This window comes from Elephantulus edwardii, unplaced genomic scaffold (genome assembly GCF_000299155.1).
Source record: "Elephantulus edwardii isolate Elephantulus edwardi_28Jun2011 unplaced genomic scaffold, EleEdw1.0 scaffold00075, whole genome shotgun sequence".
In the NCBI taxonomy this organism is placed as follows: Eukaryota; Metazoa; Chordata; class Mammalia; order Macroscelidea; family Macroscelididae; genus Elephantulus; species Elephantulus edwardii.
Genome location: NW_006399825.1, coordinates 11,355,602 through 11,373,439, shown reverse-complemented (window position 1 = coordinate 11,373,439; position 17,838 = coordinate 11,355,602). Strand labels below are relative to the sequence as shown.

General features: G+C 38.4%; 1 protein-coding gene and 1 pseudogene across 3 annotated transcripts in view; one reads left to right on the top strand and one right to left on the bottom strand.

The window, feature by feature from the left end:
* PARD3B (par-3 family cell polarity regulator beta) overlaps positions 1-17,838 on the bottom strand; it is a 1,417,836-nt gene that overhangs the window by 865,693 nt on the left and 534,305 nt on the right. The window lies entirely within an intron of this gene.
* LOC102868120 lies at positions 5,140-5,721 on the top strand (annotated as a pseudogene).

Sequence of the window (17,838 nt, the reverse complement as noted above, 5' to 3'; positions counted from 1 at the left end):
TTCACCCTCTCCAGGATGAACCTGTTTGTTTTCCTAGCAGTCCATAGTATATTTAACACTCTTGTCCAATACCACAGCTCAAAGGCATCAATTTTTATATATATGTAGATAAAAACCACACATAATTATCTTTGATATCATGTGTATGTGTGTGTATCTGTATATAAATCACAATCAAGGATGAAGAGTTCAGTGAATTCTAAGAAGATCAATAATGTCATTCACTGCTATCTCTTCAAGTCAACACTGTCCTCAAAGTCTCAGCAAAGTAAAAAATTTGAAGAGAAATCGTAAAAATCTTGTTTATCATAATAAGTGCATTTCTTTTCAATACTTAGTTTATCAGAAGCATTAGTCATGAGTTATTGTTAAATTTTAGTAAGTACTTCTTGGTTTGGTTTGATTTCTTTCCTGTGACAGTTTTTCTCCTTTGCTTTCCCAATATGGTGAATTATTCTGATGGATTTTTCAAATTGTAAATCGTACTTGTATTACTGTTGCAATCTAATCACTAAGCATGATCTATTTTTATGTTCTTTTAGGTTTTCTATTTATTTTTAAATGACTAATAGCTGTTTGTAAGATTGTCTTACAAATTACATTTTTAGACTATTACTAATTTTGGTTTCATGATCATTCTGTCCTCCTGAAATGAGTGGTGGCATGCTCTTGGACTCTTTTTTCCACCTCTCAATTCTGTAATAATTAGTGTAAGTCTGGAATTACTTTTTTATAATTTTCAGCAGAATCTTGCTTGCATGTGTTATTAATGATATTGTTTGATAATTTCCACACTGTGTCGGGTCACCTTACTTTGTAATGGGAACAAATATCGATCTCTTCCAGTCAGTTGGCCAGCTGGCTGTCCTCCAGATTTCTTGACACAACTTAGTGAGCCATACAGGACATCATCTCCCTGTTGAAATATGTCAATTGGTATGCCATCAACTCCTGGAGCTTTGTTTTATGCCAATTCTTTCAGAGCCACTTGACCTTCTTCCTTCATCAGCACAGGCTCCTGTGCATACATTATCTTCTGTGTCAGCCAATTCCTTCTGGTGCAGTGACTAACAGACCTTGTAAGATTTTTTTTTAAAATCACTACATGCACTTTTTAAAGTACTATCTAGGCAGCTCTGACCCCTCACAAACCCATGAACATCAGCGCAAAACCCTGCCCGATCCTGTGCCATCTTCAAAATCTCTGCTGTGATCAAGTCCATAGTTATAGTCATTGTGTCAATTCATCTTGTTGACGGTCATCCTCTCTTTAAATGTCCCCCTGTTTTCCAACACTATCTCTTTTTCCAAGGAGTTACCCCATCTACCAAAATGTTAGAGTCCATTGATTTGCAGCTTTGGGATTTTTCTTGTCAGGTGGATTATCAGAGGGACAAACTCATCAATGCCTCAGAGAGAAGCTGAGGGAACACACCACTTTCCTATGGAGGTCACAGACAAGGTTTCTAACTTTTCCCAATGCACCTTTTAACATTCTCGTTGAGTAACAGACTGTGAAATAAGGTTCCAACTATAGAAGAGTAATTAGAATGGTCTCTGTTAATGGGACGCTGGGAAAAAAATCATTAAAATACAGGAGATATAGTGAACTGGTTCATTTGATTTATCTCCTTATTTATTCAGCCAATATTTCTTGAATGACTAGTGCTCAGGAGTACTGTTGGCAAATCCCACTTGTAGGGAGTTATGGTGCTGACACAATGATGGCGCCCATTGAGTGGTTCAAGTCCACAGCAGCTCTGTGAGACAGGCAATCTTCTCTCCTGAGATTTACAGTCTCTGAAACCTGTTGGGAAGTTAGCTATGCATGATTTCCCATTCAATGTGAATGAGGTTTTCAGTGCACTGCCTCGAGAAAAGCAAACACAACAAAGTACTCCAGCTTTCCTAAGGCATGCTTCCTAGAATGAGGGGAAGACAATAAACAAACACAAAAGCTAATAAGTATACAGCATTTTTATAATTTGCAAATTCAAATGGCTGGAGGCGGGGAACAAACCCAAATTAATCCTTTTGAATAAAGACAAAAATGTAAAAAATATTACTGATGAAAATATTTACATTGTCACTAATCAGTAAGTATTCAAATCTGATAATACTTTAGATACTCAATATAAATTACCTTGCAAAATGTATTATGCCACAAAAGGTATTAATCTTTTGAATTTGCATATCATTCTCGGTCCACATCTAAAAATGCATTAATTTTTAACTTGAATTCCTTCATTCTACCCGTAAGCTCCTTTTAAATTTCTTTTTTCTTTCTCAGTACTTCAACTGGGTACTTCATAGGTCATATTCTTTCAAAGTCAAAGCTGTTCTCTTATTATATGGAAAGACACCACTGGAAGTTATGTTAACACTATAGGACACTAGTGTGCTGTTCCGTCTCCAAAGGAGTACTATTTAGCAACTACAGAGAGTCCTTACACACCTGGGAAATTTGATTCAGCACCTGTCCTATTGTTTCAGAATCTCTCCCTAAAGAAAATATTTCCTCCAGGTAATGAAAACTACCTTGCAAAGAAAGAGAACTTTCTAAAAGTGAGGGACTGCAGTGAGGGAGATATGCCACAAATGACCACTGAGAATCTTATCACTTGAGTTAAAATTTTAACTGCTGCATTTTATGGCAGGAAGGAAAAGGTTGGCTGAGCCGTGGGAGAATGCTGTCCATCAACTGTCTGTCAAATCACCCACTGCAAAGGTTATTCCAATGACAATTATTCTTCTATCTGCTATTGTATTCCAGATTTTCACAGGAAAGGGTTTTTTAAAAACATTCACACACACACACACACACACACACACACAACCACAACAAAACCTCACAGAGAAACTTGAACAATTTCCAGCGTAAACTCTAAAGATCACTTCTTTTTTTTTTCTGTTATAAAATCTCCCATTTTATTGCTCCTCACTCCCCTCAAAAAAGTAAAAGCAATATGCCAAGTTCTTTATTGGTTTCATTTCTTGCATTTGAAATACTCTTCAATGACATCCTTGGCCTGTGATTCTTTGCCATAGTCCTTAACAACTACACAACTGCAGCCGACTACTTTGCGGGGCTTTCCTTCTCGGTCAATTTTGCAGAGGCCTACCCACTCCCCCAGTTTCTTATTATCATCAACCTTTATCAGGTTGATTTGGTGTTCAGCACAAAGGGCCTCTACTAACTTGACATACATAGGCTCATTACAGTTGGATGCAAGCACACATAGATGGGCTTGGCGCCTGTCTCTGGCTCAAGACATCGAATTAACATTGTCCAGCATTGCCGAGGTACAAATGATGCAAGGACCTGCTGTGGGCATCCAACCAGGAGAGTGCCATTTCCACTGGATTCAAGTAGCCAGTCTACACCAAACTGAATTAGGCTGATGTAAATATACCTAATTTGTGAACCTTCTAACTATATTTAAAGTCACCTATTCAAACGCATGCAAATCATTTCGCCAATGTAACCAGGCTCGAAAACGACATATTTCTTGACGTACCAACTTTAAATATATTACAACTTATAGTGATTATGACTTGAAGTAAGATTTACTGTGTTTTAACTCTTGTCCAATATCTCTTCTGAAAACTAAATGGAACACAGAATAGTATTAACTGTATAGTTTAGAAATATAAAAATATTAAAGAGACTAGCAATTGCTGGATGACTGCTTTGACTAGAAAAGAGTCAGGTGGGATCTACAGAAAGGATTGCCACTCTTTGAGAGGCAAGGGAACACCACAGGGTTTAAAACCAAGGAAGGTTAGGGCTGCATCCTTTCTCCATACCGATTCAATCTATATGCAGAGCAAGAAACTGAAATTTATAAAGAAGAATTTGCCATTAGGATCAGAGGAAGACTCATCCACAACCTGTGTTAGGCAGATGACACACCTTGCTTGCTGAAAGTGAGCGGGATGTGAAGCATTTCTTGTAGAAGATCAAGAACCACAGCCTTCACTATGGATTCCAGCTCAATATCAAGAAACCAAAAATCCTTACCACAGGGCCAAGAGACAATATCATGATAGATAGAAGACTGAAACAGTCAACTATTTAACCTTACTTGGATCTACAATTAGCACACTTGGTACCAGTTTTCTGAAAAATCTGCTATTAGGAACCTCTCCAAGGTGCTAAAGAGCAAATATGTCAGCCTAAGGACGAAAGGTGTGCCTTATCCAATTCACAGTCGTTTCAATTACTTGCTATGCATTTGAAAATAAGGCTGATAGAAGAACTGATGTCTTTGAGTTGTGGTATTGGAGAAGAGTACTGAATATCCCATGGACTTCCAAAAGAACAAACAAGTATGTCTTGGAGAAAGCATGATCATGGTGCTTCTTGGAGGCAAGGGTGGTGAAAAATTCACCTTACTTATGACACGTATGTTTTTAGGAAAGGTCAGTTCTTGGAAAAAGACATCGTGCTTGGAAAAGTTGAGAGTCAACATAAAAAAGGAATACTCTCAACAACATGGATTGGCCTGGTGACTGTAACAATGGTCCCAAATACATCTGAGATGGTGAGGATGGCAAGGTTTAGATCGAATGTTCATAGGGTTGCTGGAAGTCACAGTCAACTCAATGATACATAATAACAACACTACTCATCTTTGTTTAGTCTGACACATTATAGCATGAGATTTGAGTATAAAACATAATTATAATGAGTTATTTTCAAAAGGTGATGTTTATTACAAATTGTCATTAAGGCTGAGAATATTTAGTATTGGCTTTCTCTGTCCATAGCCCTTCAAGAATCCCTAATGCTGTTTTAAAGAAATATCATTCAGAAGCTTAATTTGGTACCAGCATCCTGGTCTACAGCGGTTAAGCATTCAGTTGCTAAAGAATAAGTTGGTGGTTCAATACCACCCAGCAGCTCCATGAGAAAAAGACCTGGTGATACATCTCCATCAATATTACAACCAGTGGCCCTCCTGCCACCACCAGCCCTCACCTGCTCGAGCTCCCCGCCCGCGACCCCGCGGTCCTCCTTCGGTTCTCTTGTTAGCCCACAGCCGCCTCCTCAGCGACCAGCCAGCGCCTTGGAGCTTGGGACTCACGGAGCAGAGTCCTCGGCACAGAGAGGCCGGGCTTGGAGTCACCGCCAGAGTGATGGCAGTCATCAGGAAGAAACTGGTGATTGTTGGTGATAGAGCTTGTGGCAACACTTGTTTGCTCATAGGCTTCAGCAAGGATCAGTTCCCTGAGGTGTATGTGCCCACAGTGTTTGAGAACTATGCAGCTGATATTGAAGTGGATGGAAAGCAGGTCGAGTTGGCTTTGTGGGACACAGCTGGGCAGGAAGATTATGATCGCCTGAGGCCCCTCTCCTACCCGGACACAGATGATATACTGATGTGTTTCTCCACTGACAGCCCTGATAGTTTAGAAAACATCCCAGAAAAGTGGACTCCAGCAGTCAAGCATTTCTGTCCCAATGTGCCCATCATCCCGGTTGGGAACAAGAAGGATCTTCAGAATGATGAGCACACAAGGCGGAAGCTAGTCAAGATGAAGCAGGAGCCCGTAAAACCCGAAGAAGGCAGAGAAACGGCAAACAGGATTGGTGCTTTTGGACACATGGAGTGTTCCGCAAAGACCAAAGATGGAGTGCGGGAGGTTTTTGAAATGGCCATGAGAGCGGCTCTGCAAGCCAGACGTGGGAAGAAAAAATCTGGGTGCCTTGTCTTGTGAAGCCTCGTTGCAAGCACAGCCCTCATGCGGTTCATTTTGAAGTGCTGTTTATTAATCTTAGTGTATGATTACTGGCCTTTTTCATTTATCTATAGTTTACCTAAGATTACAAATCAGAAGTCATCTTGCTACCAGTACTGAGAAGCCAACCATGATTATTAATGATGTCCAACCCCTCCGACCCACCAGGGTGTCTCTTCACTGCTCTAACAGCCCTCCTCGGCACTCCCACCTGATACACCAGGCGCTAATTCAAGGAATTTCTTAACTTCTTGCTTCTTTCTAGAAAAAGTTGGTAACTTTTGTGAATTAGGCTGTAACTACTTTATAAGTAACATGTCCTGCCTATTATCTGTCAGCTCCAAGATACTCTGGTAAGTCACCACTTCAGAACTTTAATCCAAAATGGGTTTCATCAGCATAGCTCTGGTTATGTCCACTGAGAGTGGGCATCCAGATTTTTGACAATGTGCTCAGCCAGAGAGGCCCAAGTCCATGCAGCTGTGGCAGAGTTACAGTTCTGTGGTTTCATGTTAGTTACCTTATAGTTGCTGTGTAATTAGTGCCACTTAATGTATGCTACCAAAAAGAAATATATCTACCCCAGATTAGATGTAGTATTTTTTGTATAATTGGATTCCCTAATACTGATACTCGTCATCTTCGCAGAAAGTGTATTGGTTTTTTAAAAAAGAAAGTGTATTTGAAAAATAAAGTCAGATAGAAAATTCCTTTTAAAAAGAATATTACAACCAGTAAAATGCTTTCAGGCAGCTCCACTCCGTCAAATAGGGAAACTAAGACCCACAATTGCTTCAAAGCACCAAATTTAAACAGCCTCCTCATTGAAGTGCACTTGGTTGGACAAATGATTAACAAATTCAGCTGCAAAATGAAGTATCACCAGTTTGAGTTTACCAGGAGGGATTCCCCAGGCCCCTAATGATCTACGTCCAAAATCTTAGTAACTGAAAATATTGTGCAGCACAGTTTTGCTCTGACACATCACGAGCTGGAGTTGACTAAAGAGGATTATTTTCTCTGAGTTTGATGTGCAACTGCTGACTTATTCATCTACTGCCTTTAACGTTCAGATAGTTGGATAATGACTAAGGATGACAGATGAAGAATTGATGCCTTTGAGTTGCGGTGCTGGAGAAGAGCCTTGAATATACAACAGACTGTCAAGAAAACAAGTCTGTCTTTGAGAAGGTGAAACCAAGTTTCTTCTTGGAGGCTAGGATTTTGAAGCTCCATCTCACATCCTCTGGGCACGTGGCTAGGTGGGATCAATCCTTGGAGAAGGATGTCATGCTCAGAAGGGTGGAGGGACAGTGCAGGAGAGGAAGACTGCAGATGAGATGGATTGGTACAGTAACTGGGGCAATGGGGGAGGTGTGTCAGAGACAGTGAGTCTGGCTCAGGAATGGGCAGGCTTCAGAGCTATTGTTCATAGGGTCACTATGAGTCACAGGTTTCTTGATGGCACACAACAATAACCACAACAACCTCTAGCATTTTAATTTTAGTTGGTAGTGACACCTAACAGATAAATGAAATGAAGGAATTCACTTAAACTTGATTTACCAACAGAAGTCATATTTAAGGCTGCACAAAAGTAAAACAGAGATATCATATTCAATCACAACTTGTCTGTCAGATCTTTATACCATAATCATAAGTGTATTATGTTATGTATTATATTGTAATGTATATATTATTCTATAATGATTTGTGTGATGGTGGAATTTATATTCCTGATATTTAAACTACAAACAGCAGCATCAAGAGTGGACAGTTTTCAGCAGAGCTTCCAGACTAAGACTAGGAAGAACGATCTGGTAATAACCTGCTAACAAACTAGCAGTGAAAGCTTTATGGATACCGCAGTGAAATGTTGTTTGATATAAAAGTGAAAGATGAGTCACTAAGGCTGGACCATTCACTCACACATTCATTGCCAATGAACTGGAACTGACTCACAGCTGCCCCTTCATAGGGTTTCTGAGGCTGTAAATCACATGGGAGGACACGGCCCATCTTTCTCCCAAGTTGTGGATTTGAACTGCTAGAGAAGCATGACATTTGAGTCAGTCAATTTCCTTTGGACTACATTACCAGAACCTCCTTCAGGTTGGAAGGAACTGAAAATGTAACTAATTCTTCAAATTGTACCAAAATAAAAATGCGTTGCTATCAAGAAAATTCAGGCTCATGACAAGTCTTCATCAGCTTTCTAAGGTTATAATTCCTAAACTTTCTGCCCATAATGAAACTGATGGTTTTGAACAGACTAACTTTTGGCTAACATACGTGAGTGTAGAGACCATCTCAAGAACAGATCTGATACACTAAGCACTTAGGACCAAATATCAGATGACCTGTCAATAGCATAAAGGATATTTTATATGAAGGAAATAAAAGGTCGTTTAAGGGGAAAGGAATTAAAAAAAAAAAAGACAAAAACTAGTGTCAGATAAGACTCTGAAATTTGGTCTTGAACAGAGCGCCTAAGGAAAAAAAGAGAAAAAGAAATAAGGGCTCTGAATAGATGATTTTAAAGAATATCTCAAGACGACAAAGTAAAATCCTATAATGAAATGTGCTAAACAGTGACATAGAAAACCAAAAGACCATATATGACATTTCTCAGGTTGGAAAAACTGAAGAAAAAGATCTAACTGTGAGCTACAATACTGAAAAACTAAAGCACTCTGTGGATGACAGTCAATGACATAGAAAGGAACAAAAGAATATGGAAAGACTAAACAAAGTCACTATGAGCAGTACTGTCGCTGCACTTTTTCCAAGACAGATTTGCTTTTTCAATGTTATTGCTGTTGTGTGAAGTCGGAGCTGACCCATAGCTGACCTTCCAAGCCAGTTTTCAGTAAATCGTACAGGGGGAGATTGCCTGTTCTCCGCTTGGGGAACAGCTGGTGGATTCAAACTGCGTGCCTTAGGGATTGCCGCACAGCTTCTTACCACTGGGTCACCAGAAAGCCCTATTTTTAAATTTTTTTTTTCAACAGTATTTATTTATTTAACATTTTGGCAATAGTGTCTAAGCACATATAGCTTATTATTCCCTTATAGAAGGACCATTACTGGTGAACTAAAGTGTTCTGTAAAAAGCCCTATTATAAGTGCTATCTTGACAGTGAAAAGGTTGGTCAGGACCTCTTCGCAGAAAAAGGTCTAATGATCTGTCACATTTGGCACTTAAGCTTGTTCTCATAGGGTCACTCTGAGCTTAAACTAACTCCACTGTACATCAAATCAACAGCCCAACAACAATGCTGTATGGATCTGAAACCATACTTATCAAAGAAAGGAGAGGAGGGAGAGAAGGCACAGACAGAAATAAAGCAGAGGAGGGAAAAGGAAGAAAGGAGGAGAGAAAGAAGAGATACATGAAAACAGGAACAATGGAAGAAAAGGAAACTATAAAAGAGACCGGAGTAGAGAATAACTTCAATGAGGCCATGAACCTGACTGCATTATCACTGGTTTTGGAGTGGTCTCTACAGTCGTCATTACACACGTCAAAGGTGGGAGGGAAATTCTTTATCAGTATTGACACTGTATAGAGGGTTGTCTGGACACGTGAGCATAGTAAAATATTACAAAGTCATCTGGCGAAGTGGCTGGGGCAAAGGTGAGAAGGAGCTGTTCCATTCAGTGATTATTTTAGACCTTGTTTACATTCTTTCTGCCAGAATTAAGTTCTGCAGCTACACAGAGCTCTCAATTTATGATCTGAATCATTAAATCCACCGTAACTAAGTGTTGAAAGCGTGCAGAAAAGGAGATTCTAGCCTTACCCATGCTATGCAGAAATGGGTCTTCTCTTTTTAACTATAATCTGGATCCCCAAAGAGAACAAGGTCCCTCCTTCTACAGATTCGACTCCATGTTATTGCCCCTGAATAAAACATATCCACAACTTACACTTCAAACACCCAGGAACACTTTGTAGCTTCTTTCTTACATGTGTTTATCATCAATATTAAGGCCATTCATATTAAATATAGACAGAAAAGATGCTTTTCTATTAGGAGACCCACCATCACTAATTTAAATTTGAAATTCCATGAGATATTTTATCAAATATTTCCTTGTGTGTTACTTTAAGTGCATTCCATCCTCAATATGAAATTCCAGTAATTCCTTGATAAAGTGGAAATATTTATACATTCAAATGCGTGAAAACCTTAATTATTTTCAAATGACTGATGCAAAGATTGAAAAAATTTGACTATTATGAATATGCTTTAACAAGGATCTATTAATACTTGTCAAATAATACAAGCCCATTTAAATAGAAATATACCATGTATTAAAATGGTTACCAGTTTGGTTACTACACATAATGAAATTAAATAGCTTCAGATTTTTAAAAAAACACATTTTTAATGTCTTTTGATTAAGATGTTTCTTCTTGTTAAGTGTCACCAATTCATTTCTAACTCATACTACTCATTGTACAAGAAGAAAACACTGCCAGGTCTCGTACCAGCTTCAAACCTACTGCTGAGTCTGAGCCCATTGTTAATAATCACTAGGTCAATAATCCATTTCATTGAGAGTCTTCCTCTCTTTGACTGACCCTGTGTGTTTCAATCATTATGTCCATCTGTAAGGACTGGCCCTTCCTGATAAGATGTCCTCAGAATGGGAGATGAAGTTTGCTTATCCTTATCTCCAGGGAACATTCTGGCCGCACTTCATCGAAGACAGATTTGTTTGTCCTTTTGGCAGCCCATGGTATGTTCAATATTCTTCTGCCAATATCACAATTAGATACTATACAGATAATAAATGCTTGAACATTTTCTCCACACAGCTTGAATTATCTCCTATGAGCCAATTAGTTGAACTTTAAAAGATCAGACGCTGTCTTTAAAAAAAAAATTATTAAAGAGTTCTTTCTTCTTTTCTCTCCTCTTGTGATCCATACACACAGGCACATACCTGTGCATTGTTAGAAGTATAAAATTTATATATATATATAAAGTTGGTCAGAACAAGACTTTCTTAATTCAATTTGCATATAATTTAATATAAACAATGTTGTTGTTGTTGTTATGTGCCATCGAGTCGCTTGAGACTCATAGCGACCCTATACTTTTTAAAAATAACTACTAAATAATGTTTTAAAATGTCTAAAATCCTTAGAGTCAATAACTACAATTACATTGGTCTCATAATGCCCCTTTAGCTATAAGATACTTGGCTAAGAAAATACAACAATCTCTCAGAAAATATTCAAGCTGTATCTACCTATAACAATTCAGGTGGAAAATGGAGTAATTACCCAGATAATCCAAGCAAAACAAGAAAAAAGTACCCCAATTATCTGTACACTTTAGGTGAAAGAAACTTTTTTAGTTGTTCTAGACTTAGACAAATACATCTGAAACACTTTCATACATAACTGAAAACCCTCCCTTAAGTCAAATCAAACAAACAAAACATTAAGTCCTGCAGAGCATATGACAATTTGTAAAATGGATGAATAATTGCTAATTTGGTCAGTTCTGACTTAAGCTCTGAATAAGTATACCAGTCTATACAACACTATAACGATGTAACAATGGGCTGTTATAAATAATCATTGGGTCTTTGGACAATGATATAATTATTTAGATATTTCAAACATTTAATGAATATGTTGTTTGTCGCCAGGATGGAACAGACTCAGAGGTGACCCTCCCGGCAGTTTGCTGCTTCCTCAAAAAAACTAAACATTGAAATTCCATACAAACCAGCTATTCCATTGCTTAGAACATACCTCAAGGAAGTGAAAATTGAGGCACAAACAGAGGTGTGTATACTAATGTTCACAGCAGCACTATTCGCCATTACAAGAACATGGACACAGCCTAGATGTCCAACCACAATTAAATGGATTGAGAAAGTATGGTACATTCACACGATGGAATACTCAGCACGCAAAAACAATAAATTTGTAAATTACTACCTAACTTGGGAGGGACTAGAGAGCATTATGCTAAGTGAACTAACTTGGTCCCATAAAGATCAATATTGTATAAGACCATCATAAATTACTGTAGAACAAGTATGAAGATCCAAGGGGTGGGGGGTTGAGGAACAGCTGAGGATGGCTGGGGGTAGTGCGTTTACCATAGGATCGCACAATTTGATGGGTGGGTGGTGGGAGTGGTGAAGAAATGGGAAAGATCCTGTGTGAAAACAACATACAAAAATTTTGTAAATAAACGAGTATAAAATAAAAAAGTGTATGTATTATCTATGTTTATCTGTTTATCTATCTATCTATCTATCTATCCATCTATCCATCATCTATCGGTATAAATGCCTATATAACAAAATATCAATAAAACCCAGACATTTCAGCTCTGAGATCCTCCTGGTTGGTTAAGAGCTTTTTTGACACGTCAATTCTCCACCCTGGGGAACTTCCCAGATCTCACTCTCTGCATGTCTTCATCTTTATAATTTTGTTATAATAAACTATAATTATAAACACACAAAAAATATTCTTCTGAGTCTTACGAATCATACAACTAAATTATGGAGCATAAAGAATTTGCAAATTTTCAGTCAGCAGACCAAAGTGAAAGCCTCTGGAAGGCTGATATAACATATGAAGTAGAGCTAACATCATGAGGATCTATAGGAAATCCTGGAATTTTTATGTAGCTATTTGGAAATGAGGAAGTCATAGGGACTCCCTCAAGCACGTGACTGGCATCTGAGGTTATGGACAGATTTTGCAGCCTGGGTGACTTAATAGACTTCAACTAGCTCAAGTGGTTCAGATCAGAGGCAGAAGTATCTCACTTCCAATGGTGTCACTAAGTCAGCTTTCTCCATATAACATAAATAGTAAGACATAACTTTTCACACATAAAATATGAGTCAGAACTCTTAGGACTTTAGAAAGCAATTTAAATAGGACATTGTTTCTTAGCTTCATGGATCACAAGGGAAGTTATCACCAGAATGAGCTAGTTGTTGTTATTGTTAGGTGGTATGAGGTCACATACGACCCATGGTGACCCCTGAACCCTGTCCCATCCTTACACTTCCTACACACAAGGGCCCACTGTGGCAGCCACTGTGTCAATATACCTGGTTGATGATCTTCCTCTTCCTCACCAAGCTTCTGCCTTTCCAAGAATGATTTCCCTCTCCATGGAGTGGCCTCCCCTAGCAACATACTCAAAGCACGTGAGATGAAGCTTTCGCATCTTTGCCTCAAAAGAGCAGTCTGGCTGTAGTTGTCTAAGACATATTATACTAGCTCATATCCAACACAAGTTCATGTGTGAACTTAGTTGTAGGTGAGATATATTGCCGTATGCCTAAACTACAGATCTCTACTTTGTGGAAAGTGTGGGAGACAGGTTCTAATCCTCTCAGGTGGCTCTCTTCCACATCTTCAATTTTCACTAATTTGATAAGAATTACCTCTTCATAATTCTGTCAGGCCTTGACTGCTAAGAACTCCCTGCTCTTTCAGGAAAGTGGGTGATCAGTTTCACAGAGTCCTTTTAATTAAATTCTCTTCAGTCACACCTTTGAGTGTGCCATCTGCTTCCTGTTGATAACCTATTGATATAGTATTCTAGGTCAGTTAGATGTGTAGTACTGCATCAAAAAGAAATTTGCATTTTGTTGTGCAAAGGTATTATCAAATACAGGTAACATACACTTACTAAATATGACTGAAAGTCTTATGAGTCATAAATTGAATCACTGAATATATAAAAATAAATAAAAAGATAAAGAAATTAATGCAATTATTAACCTTCTATAAGACTCTTCAACCAAGCAGTTACAACTTCAGCCCTTTGCTCTGATGAATCATTTCTGATTCATGTCCCTGACAACTGTCTTGACTTCAATGTACCACATTTTTAAATTTGTCTCATAAGCCTGAAGAGAAGAAAACTTAAATTCATAGTTTAGAGAAAGGCTTAAGATGACCTCTCAGTACCTAAATTGAAGAAAAAAAAAAAAAAAAACCAAAACAAACTACAGCCCTGCAGATGGAGAGTCGAAAATGGGAAACAAAAATGAAAAAAGACTAGGCTCACAGTGACCCTACACACAATAGCTCTGAAGCCTGCATTGTCCTGAGACCGTCTCACTGAATCCGATACACATAACCCCATTGCCCTAGTTAATGGATCAATCCGTCTCAACTGGGGTCTCCTTCTCGTGCACTTTCCTTCCATCATTCTGAGCCCAATGTCATTCTCCAACGGTTGGTTCCTCCTGGCCACATATCCAAAGTTTGTGAGACGGAGCATCAAAATCCTAGTTTCTAAGGAGAAACTTCATTTCACCCTCTCCAAGACAGACTTGTTTTCTTGGCAGTCCATGGTATGTTCAAGACTCTTCTCCAGCACCACAACGCAAAGGCATCAATTTTTCTTCTGTCATCCTTAGTCATTGTCCAGCTCTCTGATGCATAGCTAGTAACTGTGAAGACCATGGCCTGGATGAGGCACACCTTAGTCTCTAGACTGACATTGTTGCTTCTCATACTCTGGAAAGGTCCCTGACAACAGATTTACCTAATGCAATTTGCCATTTGATTTCCTGACTGCTGGTGCCAAAAGTGCTGATTGTGGAGCCGAGCAAGCTGTATCTGTTAACAACCTCAATCTCTTCTCCATCCATCATGGTGCTGCCAATTGTCACAGTGGTGAGAATCTTCGTCTTCTTGATTTTGAGATTCAATACACATTGAAGACTATTCCTTGACCTTCTCCAGCAAGAGCTTCAGATCCTCCTCAGTTTCAGCAAGCAAGGTTATGCCATTTGTGTACTGCAGGGTGTTGATGACTATTCCTCCAGTTCTGAAGCCACATTCCCCCTCATAAAGCCTGGCCTCCCAAATGATCTGTTCTGCATATAGATCGAAAAGGTGTGGAGACAGGATGCATCCCTGACACATACCCTCTCTGGCTTTGGACCATGCAGTGTTTCCTTGCTCTGTTCTGAGGACTGCTTCTCTTTAGTAGTAAGCAGTAGTAGTTGTTGGTAGGTGCCATAAAGCCAGCTACAATTCTAGCCACCCAGTGAACAGACGGAAAACCCTGTTCTTGGTGCACGTCCTTACCATCTCTGCCATGCTCAGGCCCACGGATGCAGTCACTGCGTCATCCATCTCAATGAGAGTATCCCTCTTCTTTGACTCTTCCAAGCATTCTGCCTTTTTCCAGTGACTGGCAAATCCTGACATCATGCCTAAAGTATGTCAGATAAAGTTTCACCCTCTTTGGCCCTAAGTAGCACTCTGGCTGTACTTCCTCTGTGAGTAAAAGCAGTCACATATAGAACACTCATGATTTTACAGTTTTGACACTCAACTGGAAATGATGTTTTCTGTCAGAAGGATAGCTGGATTGAAAATAGATTTTTTACAAACCTTCTGCATTATGTAGACAAAATAAGCTGTGATAGAGATAGTGTTTTGGAAAAGAAGAGATTACTTTTAGAGGTCTGAACAAGAATAAAAGGATCTTTGCTATCATAGTCCATAGTATAGTGTGCTGTTGACACCACACTTCTCTGGTGGTTCTGATCCATTAGCAGTTCTGCCTGACAGAGACGGTTGTTATAGTTTTTGTGGTTATCTTTGTTATGCAGCCATATGAATCTATTCATAGCTAAGCCTCCAGTATGTTTTCAGAAGTATGTAAACCTCTTTTCATGCAATTTCAGAATACATACTGCATGAAAGGAGGCTGCCTATCTTTTTACCAATGGAGCAGCTAGTAGATTTGAACTATGTGCTTTCGAGCTGTAGTGCAATTCCTTACCACTTTTCCTTCTAGTAAGAGTTAGTCTTAAAAACCCAATGGAAGTCCCGATGAGGGTTTTTTTGTTTGTTTGTTTCAGCTTGAAGCAAGAATTATGTGGTGTCCAGTGAAAAAGAAGCAAGGCCTGGTGGTCTACTTCTGACAGCCTTGAACACCCTACGGGCAGTTCTGCATTGTACACGTGGGATGACAATGAATCAGAACTGAGCCAGTAATAGCTAACATCAACAAATTCATTTATGAGGTAAGCCCTTTTATGAACCCTAAAGTTTTGTAATTGCATACTCTGTGTTATTAAAATAATTGTACATTTTGAAAATGGAATCTTACATAAGAGATTCAATAAGGAATTTACAGCAGCCAGTTTGCACATTGCTTCGTCATGAGTTTATGACTTCCATTATTTCCTATTTCTGTGGTAGTCTAGCATAATACTGTTCTCAAACTCGGTCTAAAACAAACAATTATTGATTAACAAAAAAGCCAGCATTTTCTCTAGAGTTGACACCAGTACACTGATTTCCAAGCCTATGTTCTTAAGCTCAATCATATTAAAAGAACAAATGTTAGAAAACTCTTGATGGACTCTTTGGCCAGGAGGGCAGCTAACTGTAACACGAAATTAAAGTTGTGAGGTCAAAGGACATTCTTCCTGAACTGTGACTAAAATAAGAAGCTTGCCTCATGCTTCCAGATCTCTGGGGTAGAAAGTCTATTTATTTTAAAAACACAAGGAGAGTTTAATTGATCATTACAATTATACAGAACCAGATGACACCATTCAGTTTGCTTTTATCCACATCAGTCTTCAGAACAGAGAGAACACACAAAAGTTACTTTCATCAGCAGTTCAAATATAGGCAATGGAGAAAAGGTTTAGTTTAGCCAATGATTGGAAAAGAACAAACACAAGTGTTATGATTTTAAGTCAATTAAAAAATTAGAAAAGCAAAAAACTAATGCATTATTCTTCCCACATAAGGTTATAGTCAACAATCATGAAGTAAGTTACTCTAGTGGATTCTTCCATAAAAATGAAAAGATAGTAAGTAAAATGTACTACACAACGTCCTTTAGTCTAATTCTGCACAGAAGGTAAATTAAGTTCCATATCTATTACACCTGTAATGGAGTTTGAGGAGTTTAACACAGAATTCCAAATATCAACAAAAAACCACAGTTAGAATGAATTTTGACAGTTTTAGTGAGTTACCTGTATTTTCTGACATAATTACGATTTTCTCATTGAGCCTATGACTAAAAGGAATGAGGTCCATTCTCTACGCATAACAGATGCATTGTTTCAAAAATAAATTGACAGGGTGTGGGGATTATATCTGGGAGGTCCTCTTCTTTTATCTTGCAAACATTTTTTAAAAGGGTAAACAAAGGGAGATAGCTTTGCTTATGGCAATACCAGCAAAGGCTGTCATCTTCCCTTATCACTTAAGAACGTGAGAATGAACAGATCAAGCTGTTGCAGGATTGGTTCCTTTCATAACGCCAGACTCAAGATCTGAGTAAAATATCAAAGAGGGTACCGAAAAAAGAGAGAACCAAATACATGTATATTGAGACATAATTTATCATAAGGCTTTATCAGATAAAGCAAATGAGAAAATCCTAGGCCAGTCATAAAAAGCGTGTCCAACTGTGAGTGGCTTGTCCTTAAGATGAATCTTCTGTAAATAATTAAATTAGTGATCTTTTTTTTACCCCTGTCCATCTGGGCAGGGAAAACAAAATGTATATATAGACACAAATAGGAACAAACAACAAGAAGCACAAGTTTAACCTGACATTTATAATGTCGGTTCAAAAAGAGACCTTAAGCATATATTTAATTATTAGCAAATTTCCTAAATGTCAAATTGCCAAAAAAAAATTCAACATGGTTATTATAAGTCATATGTTTAGGTATTTCTAGAAATCTATGAGAAATGATGTCTTTTATGACCACAAAGATTTATATGGATAAAAGTCCGAGTTATAATGTTAGGAAATTGGTAACACAGAATAGTCATTTAAAAGGCATTTCGCAAAAGGTCTGGTAAACCCTCTAGGCTCTGAAAGCAGTATTTCTATTTAGAGGATGGGGCAATTATGTTTGGTTGTCTCTGTATGATCAAAGAAAGAGATACGGGGTAACAGGTACAAAATTGGAAAAATGGAGTTTGAAATGTTGGGTAGAGAGGGGAGGAGTAAGATGTTGGATTTTGTGCATGTGTTTGTGAAGCACCTACGTATGTGCCTATGAGCATGGGTGTCTCCCTTTTCTTATAAGAAAGCCAGACCT